An 11,248-nucleotide genomic window follows, 5' to 3' on the forward strand; every position below is an offset into this window, starting at 1 on the left:
ATGATTTTATAATAAAGGAACTGTTTTGTTAAATAACACCATATTGTGGGTTTTTAAATAATAAATGCTTGTGTTTAATAGATAAATATGTTATGGTTGTTTTAAATACTTCCGCTGTGATAAAAAAAATCCGAGGTGTTATAAATAAACTCCTAGAAAAGGATGCTTCATTTTTCTTTTCGGATGAATGCATCAAATCTTTTAATATTCTTAAAGAAAAACTCACTAATGTGCTGATCATGATAACTCCAAATTGGAATCTACCATTTGAACTCATGTGCGATGCAAGTGATTTTGCAATGGGAGCCGTTTTAGGAGAAAGGATTGAAAAATGATTTCAACCTATTTATTACGCTAGTAAGACGTTACAAGGAGCACAAATGAATTATACAACTACTGAAAAAGAACTCCTTGCTATTGTCTTTGCTTTTGACAAATTTCGTTCATATCTCGTTCTAGCTAAAACGGTGGTTTATACCGACCATTCTGCTCTTAGATACCTATTTTCGAAACAAGATGCCAAACCACGATTAATCCGTTAGATCTTACTCTTACAAGAGTTCGATATTGAGATCCGAGACAAAAAAGGAGCAGAAAATCTCGCCGCTGATCATCTTTCTCGTCTTTAAAATCCTGAATTAGAAGTTCTAAATGAATCAGCTATACAAGATAACTTTCCTGATGAATATATCTATTGAAGATAGATTATAATGAAATTCCATGGTTTGCAGACTATGCAAACTACTTAGTATGTGGATTTCTTGAAAAAGGGTTGTCGTACCAAAAACGAAAAAAATTCTTTAGTGATATAAAACACTATTTTTGGGAAGATCCACATTTGTTTAAAAGTTGTCCCGATAGAATAATACGCCGATGCGTATTCGGGGATGAAGCTAGTCAAATCTTAAACCATTGTCATACAGGACCAACAGGAGGGCAATATGGGCCTCAACTCATAGCAAGAAAAGTCTACGATGCTGGATTTTATTGGCCTACAATTTTCAAAGACGCACAACTTCTTTGTAAATCCTGTGATGCTTGTCAAAGGGCCGGAAAAATAAGTCAACATGATGAAATGCCACAAAATGTCATTCAAGTATGTGAAGTATTTGACGTTTGGGGTATTGACTTTATGGGTCCATTTCCAAAATCTCATAATAATCTCTACATTCTCGTTGCCATTGATTATGTATCTAAATGGGCGGAAGCACAAGCTCTCCCAACTAACGATGCACGAGTTGTAGTCAACTTCTTAAAATGTCTTTTTACAAGATTCGGAACACCGAAAGCTTTAATAAGTGATCGGAGTACTCATTTCTGTAATAATCAACTTGAGAAAGTTCTCAAAAGATATGGAGTAACTCATAAAATCTCAACCGCTTATCATCCACAAACAAGTGGACAAGTTGAAAATACCAACCGAGCTTTAAAATGTATTCTAGAGAAAACTGTAGGATCGAATCCGAAGGAATGGTCCATGAAATTGGAGGATGCACTCTGGGCTTTTAGAACAGCCTACAAAACTCCAATTGGAACCACACCTTTTAAACTCATTTACGAAAAAGCATGTCACCTTCCAGTAGAAATTGAGCACAAAGCATTTTGGGCTTTGAAGACATGTAATCTTGATTTACATGAAGCCGGACTTCTACGGTTAAGTCAACTAAACGAATTAGGAGAATTAAGACATGATGCATATGAAAATTCGTTAATCTATAAGGAAAGAACGGAGAAATGACATGATAAAAGAATCAGAAATTCAAAAGAATTTAAGGAAGGAGACCGAGTTCTTCTTTTTAATTCACGATTCAAGCTATTTCCTGGAAAATTGAAATCAAGATGGTCTGAACCATTCATAGTCAAAAGAGTTTTCCCATACGGAACAATAGAGTTAATAAATTCAAATGGGATTGAATTTAAGGTTAATGGTCACAGAGTTAAACATTACATAGATAATCCAATGGAAATTGAAGATGAAGTTAATCACAATTTCGACACCACAGCTAACTAAGTGTGGGAAGATTCGAATCTTTAAGGGTAATATGAATTTCTGTTAGAGTTAGATGTTCTGTTTTCGTGTAGTTCTCGAAAATGGAATCCGAATGGTCTTTCCCTAGCAGACCCTAAAGAACTAGTCTTCTCCCTCCATTCTGAATTTTTATTTCTTTTAGCTTTTACGAGATGAAGAATTCCTTTGATCTGACCCATGGTCTACTACTACACGCTATGATTACTAAACGTAATAATAACACTTTCCCGAGTGAACTGGTATCATTCATAAGAGGCAAAATGGACGAAGTGAGGAAAGAACTCAGGAAAGATCATCATAAGATACATTTTGGTAAAGGAAAATCAAAATCCGCAACAAAAAGAAGAGCATGACACCTTGAAAGATGTCATAAATGCGGAAAATGGTCACATGAAGGGAAATGTTCGAACAATCAAACACATTCCAATACCGAGTTCGTTACTTTATGCATAGAAGGACCGTTCATATGTTTAGAAGAAAAATTATTGAAAAATCGAGGTTACGCTTATGTAGCAATGGAGAACCAAATCGAACGACTCTCCTACGAGTCAACTAAAGCAGGTCTCTGAGAATTCTATCTCACAGGTAAGTATGTACAGTTTTTTTTGTTTTTATTTATTGCTTTTAACCTTTTGATAATAAACGCTGAATCGTTCGCTATAAAGTATTAAATTGATATTCAATAAAATTAGGTATGCGAAACCGAAATTATTGATATCATACAAAAATTTAATTCATTACTGCGAAATTTACCGTTTATTCATAAGGTATAAATATCTTTAATCAATCAATCCAAAATATTTCAGAAATTCATCAGGAGTAAAACTACGTAATATAGCCGAAATTACTTTACCCAAAAGAGGAACATATATTTTTGTTAATATTTGATTGATTAAAGTGGGATAAAAAGACCAAAAAGATTTTTATTTTTATTTTTACCTTGTTTTTAAAAATTAATATAAAACTATATTATTTTAAATATAAGTTTGTAAAATTAATGTAAATAAATATTAATAATATTTATATAAAATTTTATGCATTTTAAATTTACGTTTGGTGTGAATTTAAAAAACAAAAATTTACTTTATTTCATTAAGTTAAAAATTTGAAGACTAGGTCATTTAACCGAAATTGCTTTACCCGAGGGCGGGACGAGAAATTTTATTATCATTATTTTTAATTTTATTAATCTAAAGTATGCCAAAAACATTGAAAAAACCCCCCAAAAAAAAAAATCTTTGCTTTTAAAACAAACGCTTTAAAATGAAAAATTTTAAATTTTGTCGAGGGACGGACTAGGTAAACGTACCGAAACGCCCTCAATCTAAGGAAACAAAATTTTAAAAATTAATTAATTAATTGTTTTTATTAGTTAAAGATCTAAAAAAAATATATATCAGACCCCATGCGATCGCATGGGGATTACCCAGAAAAGCCATGCGATCGCATGGACCTAAAAAACTGGAAGGGATAAAAAGTCAGTCGGCTGGTTCTCTGTCTCACAAAATACACACACATACGAGCAAACACCCACAAACACCCCTAAAATCTTCATTTTTTCACCAAAAATCACGAAATTTCTTGCTATAATCCGTTCTAATCATGCCTTTCTTCAGATGGGGAAGCAAAAAGGTAGAAATTTTAGCCCTAAACTCTTTAATTTCTCAGTTTTAGTGATAATTACAACTATTTTACCTAATTTAATTTTGATAATTTCTAACTTAATTAGAGTTAAATTGTTAGTATATTATGCTTGTATAACCTATATTGATGCTATTTATCATGATTTGAAGCTTTAAACTTCAAAATTTTTAGAAATCTGGGGCTTGTGTTTTTGAGCAATTTAGGGCTTTTTAATATAAACAGGTTATGGCCGATTTTTGTTATGAATTATTGTTAAATTAAGTAGTGTAACATTTTTAGGTTGCTAAATGATCCAAACTTTGATCCTAAACATGATTTTTGAGCATCAAAGCGGACTTTTTAAGTCTAAAATTCATGAACTTGATTATTTTTATATAATTGCCATTTGAAACTTGTTTAATTGCTAGTAATGGTTATTTTAACATGTTATTTGAGTTGAATGCTTATGAACTTTGTATACCTTTTCATATATGCTAATTTGAAAAATTGTAGAATTGATAAAAATATGAAAATGAGTATAAGTTTAATATGGATTAAACATGTTATTGTAATTGTTTTAATTTGTTATTTTGCTAACACTAATGCATATTTGGATGCACAAATTTTGTGTTTAATGTGTTTTGCAGAGAAATACAGATACAGATGGTGCATCATCGTCTAGACAACATGAACAAGAACCTGAACAAGAACCTGATCAAGAACCACAACCGGAACCACAACCTGAACAACAACAACATACTGATCAACACATGCTATATTATGAGACGGAACCACTGTTTTACGCTCATTATCGTCAGTTTCAGCCTCACCCGAGGATTGTGCACCCACTTATCGATGACCAACAGTTACATCCCAACCTAAGATTCGATCGTTGTTGGACAGAATACCTAAAATTTCAAAAGAACATGCACATTCTTTACCGCAAAAATATTGAAATGCCTCGGGTAATCGATTGGGAGCCTTTGGTTAGGGATTTACTAGCCCAGAGGTATGGTAGCTCTACATTTAATAAATGGATCCGCTTATTTACTACACGTAGAACTATATATAGAGATTGATATTTATATATATTAATTATATCCCAACTCGACCTGCTTACTATCCACCACATCTGTAGTGACCCGAACTTTTCCATGTTTATATATATTAATTGAGATTGATATTTACATGATTAAATGTTTCCAACATGTTAAGCAATCAAACTTGTTAAGACTTGATTAATTGAAATATGTTTCATATAGACAATTGACCACCCAAGTTGACCGGTGATTCACGAACGTTAAAACTTGTAAAAACTATACGATGACATATATATGGTTATATATATAGTTAACATGTTTTTATTATAAGTATGTATCTCATTAGGTATTTTAACAATGAGTTATATACATAAAAATGAGACTATTAATTTAAGAAACTCGAAAACGATATATATAACGATTATCGTTATAACAACGTCTTACTAGGTACATATGAATCATATTAAGATATTGATACACTTGGTTAATTATTTTAAATGATAAGTAAATATATTATTAAGTGTATTAACAATGAAATACATATGTAAAAATAAGACTACTAACTTAATGATTTCGAAACGAGACATATATGTAACGATTATCGTTGTAACGACATTTAACTGTATATACATCATACTAAGATATATTATATATCATAATATCATGATAATATAATAATTTAACATCTCATTTGTTATAATAAACAATGGGTTAACAACATTCAACAAGATCGTTAACCTAAAGGTTTCAAAACAACATTTACATGTAACGACTAACGATGACTTAACGACTCAGTTAAAATGTATATACATGTAGTGTTTTAATATGTATTCATACACTTTTGAAAGACTTCAAGACACTTATCAAAATACTTCTACTTAACAAAAATGCTTACAATTACATCCTCGTTCAGTTTCATCAACAATTCTACTCGTATGCACCCGTATTCGTACTCGTACAATACACAGCTTTTAGATGTATGTACAATTGGTATATACACTCCAATGATCAGCTCTTAGCAGCCCATGTGAGTCACCTAACACATGTGGGAACCATCATTTGGCAACTAGCATGAAATATCTCATAAAATTACAAAAATATGAGTAATCATTCATGACTTATTTACATGAAAACAAAATTACATATCCTTTATATCTAATCCATACACCAACGACCAAAAACACCTACAAACACTTTCATTCTTCAATTTTCTTCATCTAATTGATCTCTCTCAAGTTCTATCTTCAAGTTCTAAGTGTTCTTCATATATTTTACAAGTTCTAGTTACATAAAATCAAGAATACTTTCAAGTTTGCTAGCTCACTTCCAATCTTGTAAGGTGATCATCCAACCTCAAGAAATCTTTGTTTCTTACAGTAGGTTATAATTCTAATACAAGGTAATAATCATATTCAAACTTTGGTTCAATTTCTATAACTATAACAATCTTATTTCAAGTGATGATCTTACTTGAACTTGTTTTCGTGTCATGATTCTGCTTCAAGAACTTCGAGCCATCCAAGGATCCGTTGAAGCTAGATCCATTTTTCTCTTTTCCAGTAGGTTTATCCAAGGAACTTAAGGTAGTAATGATGTTCATAACATCATTCGATTCATACATATAAAGCTATCTTATTCGAAGGTTTAAACTTGTAATCACTAGAACATAGTTTAGTTCTTTCTAAACTTGTTCGTAAACAAAAGTTAATCCTTCTAACTTGACTTTTAAAATCAACTAAACACATGTTCTATATCTATATGATATGCTAACTTAATGATTTAAAACCTGGAAACACGAAAAACACCGTATAACCGGATTTACGCCGTCGTAGTAACACCGCGGGCTGTTTTGGGTTAGTTAATTAAAAACTATGATAAACTTTGATTTAAAAGTTGTTATTCTGAGAAAATGATTTTTATTATTAACATGAAACTATATCCAAAAATTATGGTTAAACTCAAAGTGGAAGTATGTTTTCTAAAATGGTCATCTAGACGTCGTTCTTTCGACTGAAATGACTACCTTTACAAAAACGACTTGTAACTTATTTTTCCGACTATAAACCTATACTTTTTCTGTTTAGATTCATAAAATAGAGTTCAATATGAAACCATAGCAATTTGATTCACTCAAAACGGATTTAAAATGAAGAAGTTATGGGTAAAACAAGATTGGATAATTTTTCTCATTTTAGCTACGTGAAAATTGGTAACAAATCTATTCCAACCATAACTTAATCAACTTGTATTGTATATTATGTAATCTTGAGATACCATAGACACGTATACAATGTTTCGACCTATCATGTCGACACATCTATATATATTTCGGAACAACCATAGACACTCTATATGTGAATGTTGGAGTTAGCTATATAGGGTTGAGGTTGATTCCAAAATATATATAGTTTGAGTTGTGATCAATACTGAGATACGTATACACTGGGTCGTGGATTGATTCAAGATAATATTTATCGATTTAATTCTGTACATCTAAATGTGGACAACTAGTTGTAGGTTACTAACGAGGACAGCTGACTTAATAAACTTAAAACATCAAAATATATTAAAAGTGTTGTAAATATATTTTGAACATACTTTGATATATATGTATATATTGTTATATGTTCGTGAATCAACCAGTGGCCAAGTCTTACTTCCCGACGAAGTAAAAATCTGTGAAAGTGAGTTATAGTCCCACTTTTAAAATCTAATATTTTTGGGATGAGAATACATGCAGGTTTTATAAATGATTTGCAAAATAGACACAAGTACGTGAAACTACATTCTATGGTTGAATTATCGAAATCGAATATGCCCCTTTTTATTAAGTCTGGTAATCTAAGAATTAGGGAACAGACACCCTAATTGACGCGAATCCTAAAGATAGATCTATCGGGCCCAACAAGCCCCATCCAAAGTACCGGATGCTTTAGTACTTCGAAATTTATATCATATCCGAAGGGTGTCCCGGAATGATGGGGATATTCTTATATATGCATCTTGTTAATGTCGGTTACCAGGTGTTCACCATATGAATGACTTTTATCTCTATGTATGGGATGTGTATTGAAATATGAAATCTTGTGGTCTATTGTTATGATTTGATATATATAGGTTAAACCTATAACTCACCAACATTTTTGTTGACGTTTTAAGCATGTTTATTCTCAGGTGATTATTAAGAGCTTCCGCTATCGCATACTTAAATAAGGACGAGATTTGGAGTCCATGTTTGTATGATATTGTGTAAAAACTGCATTCAAGAAACTTATTTTGTTGTAACATATTTGTATTGTAAACCATTATGTAATGGTCATGTGTAAACAGGATATTTTAGATTATCATTATTTGATAATCTACGTAAAGCTTTTTAAACCTTTATTGATGAAATAAAGGTTCTGGTTTGTTTTAAAATGGATGCAGTCTTTGAAAAAAGTCTCATATAGAGGTCAAAACCTCGCAACGAAATCAATTAATATGGAACGTTTTTAATCAATAAGAACGGGACATTTCAGTTGGTATCAGAGCGTTGGTCTTAGAGAACCAGAAAATTTGCATTAGTGTGTCTTATCGAGTTTGTTAGGATGCATTAGTGAGTCTGGACTTCGACCGTGTTTTCTTTAAAAATGATTGCTTAACATTTTTGTTGGAAACTATATATTTTTAACATATGAATATTATGTGATATATTAATCTCTTAACGTGTTTGATATTATGTGATAGATGTCTACCTCTAGAACAAGTCCCATTGACTCACCTAATAATAATGAAGAGTCAAATGTAAATTGGAATGATTCGTGGACTGATTCACAAGTTCCCGAAGAGGAACCGGAAGAAGAGTCGGAACCGGAAGAAGAATCGGAACCGGAAGAAGAATCGGAACCGGAAGAAGAAATAGAACCGGTGGGGGAAATAATAAAACGGTTAAGTAAAAGAGAATCCTCAACCAACCGACCAAGGTTAATTATGGTCAATGGTGTTTCCGCCAAGGAAGCAAAATATTGGGAGGATTACCAATTCTCCGATGAATCGGATTTCGACTAGAATTCCGATGATGTTATAGAAATTACCCCAACTGAATTTAAAAAGGCAAAAGAAAATAATAAGGGAAAGGGCATACAAATAGAGAAATCTAATTCCAACCCCGATGAACTTTATATGTATCGTCAACCCCCGAAGTCCTTAAGTTGTAACAATGACCCGGGAACCTCTAAACCACCAGGTTTTTCTAAACCAATGTGGACAACGACGGCTCGTATTAGGGGAACATCATATATCCCTAGAAACTTGGCAAAACGAACCAAAACCGAACATGAAGAAACGAGCGAGTCGGAATAAGATAGTTGTATTCGTGTGGTGTAATATATGTAATATAGTGTGCTTATGCTTTATGATATATGTAAAAATTGCTTGTATTAATAAGTATTTTTTTTATGAATCTAACTCTTGTCTATTTTACAGTATAAAAACACAAAATGGATAGACAACCCAATATTTTAAGAGACCTACCCGGAGACATGATTGATGAAATCTTGTCTAGAGTCGGTCAGAATTCCTCGGCACAACTATTTAAGGCGAGATCAGTTTGTAAGACATTCGAAGAACGTTCCATGAATGTCTTGGTTTATAAGAGACTTTCGTTTCAAAGATGGGGGATATCACATTGGGAAACCCATAAGTTACGATGTGTTTACTTTGACGCATATATTGCGGGGAACCCAAATGCTATTTCAAGCAACGGGTTAAGAAATTATTTTGACTCAATATATCCGAATATTGGACTTCGTGATTTAGAAAAAGCGGCTAACATGCAACATAAAGAAGCATGTTATGCTTACGGATTAGTAATGTTCGCTTCTCACCAAAGTGAGAACAAGAACATCGGGCTACAACTATTAAACAAAACGTTTCCACAAGTGACGGAGTCGGTAATTGGGGTAAGAAATGAGGTTTTTAGATTGTTACGGGACTGTTGGACATTACGTAACCCTCGTCCCTTTGACGATGTTACAACACGCTGTCTTATCAACGGCCATAACGGTTATGTTCCACAAGACCAAGGATGGGAAGTAATCCTAGTAAAACCAGAATGCATGACTTGTTTCTAGACGTATGAATTACGTGTCTTTATTGCCTTTGCTGAACGACTTGTGTACTAACTAGAATTATCTTCACAACTATCATGTATCAAAGTTATTGTGTGCTATATTTCATGCTTTATGTAAAATAAGCGGTATTGTAAGTTTGTAAAATATTGTATAAAAGTTTGAACGCGAAATATTATTATAATCAGTTTTTCATATAGAATTGTAGTAGTTGAATTGTATATTAGCTACTAAGTATGAACTTAACGGGTAGGTACTACCCGAATTTAAACTTATAAAACGCTAATATGAAGAAAAAGCTTTTATAAATGAGTTCATATTATGCTACGAAATACTATTAACTACTCTTAATATTCTGTATGATTAACTTGTTCCATTTGACTATTTTGAAGGAAATGGCACCGACTACTCGACACACCGTGAATATGAATGAAGAGGAATTCCATACTTTTCTAGCTTCAAACATAGCCGCAGTACAGGCTGCGCTACATACCAACAATAACCTTGGATCTAGCAGTACAGGAAATCGTGTAGGATGCACCTACAAAGAATTCACTGCCTGCAAACCTTTGGAATTTGATGGAACCGAAGGACCGATCGGATTGAAACGGTGGACCGAGAAGGTCGAATCGGTGTTTGCCATAAGTAAGTGTACTGAAGAGGACAAAGTGAAGTACGCTACGCATACCTTTACAGGTTCTGCGTTAACATGGTGGAATACCTATCTAGAGCAAGTGGGACAAGACGATGCGTACACACTACCGTGGTCAGCATTCAAGCACTTGATGAACGAGAAGTACCGTCCCAGAACCGAGGTCAATAAGCTCAAGACAGAACTTAGAGGGTTACGAACCCAAGGATTTGATATTACCACGTACGAAAGACGATTCACAGAATTGTGCCTATTGTGTCCGGGAGCATTCGAAGATGAGGAAGAGAAGATCGACGCGTTTGTGAAAGGATTACCGGAAAGAATCCAAGAAGATATAAGTTCACACAAGCCCGCCTCCATACAACAGGCATGTAGAATGGCTCACAAACTAGTGAACCAGATTGAAGAAAGAATTAAAGAACAGACTGCTGAAGAGGTCAATGTGAAGCAAGTCAAAAGAAAGTGGGAGGAAAACGGTGATAAGAATCACCAATACAACAACAACAACAATTACAACAATAATCGCAACAATTATCCCAACAATTGCAACATCAATCGCAACTACAACAAACGGCCCAACAACAACAATAACAACAACAACAACAACAACAACAACAGCAACTACAACAATCATCCCAACAACAATAATAACCGCAACAACAACAACAATCAGAAGCAGCTATGCCAAAGGTGTGAAAAGTATCACTCGGGGTTCTGCACCAAATTTTGCAACAAGTGTAAAAGAAATGGTCATAGCGCGGTGAAGTGTGAGGTCTACGGACCAGGAGTTAATAGA

The sequence above is a fragment of the Rutidosis leptorrhynchoides genome, chromosome 2 (genome assembly GCF_046630445.1).
Source record: "Rutidosis leptorrhynchoides isolate AG116_Rl617_1_P2 chromosome 2, CSIRO_AGI_Rlap_v1, whole genome shotgun sequence".
NCBI classification, from domain to species: domain Eukaryota; kingdom Viridiplantae; phylum Streptophyta; class Magnoliopsida; order Asterales; family Asteraceae; genus Rutidosis; species Rutidosis leptorrhynchoides.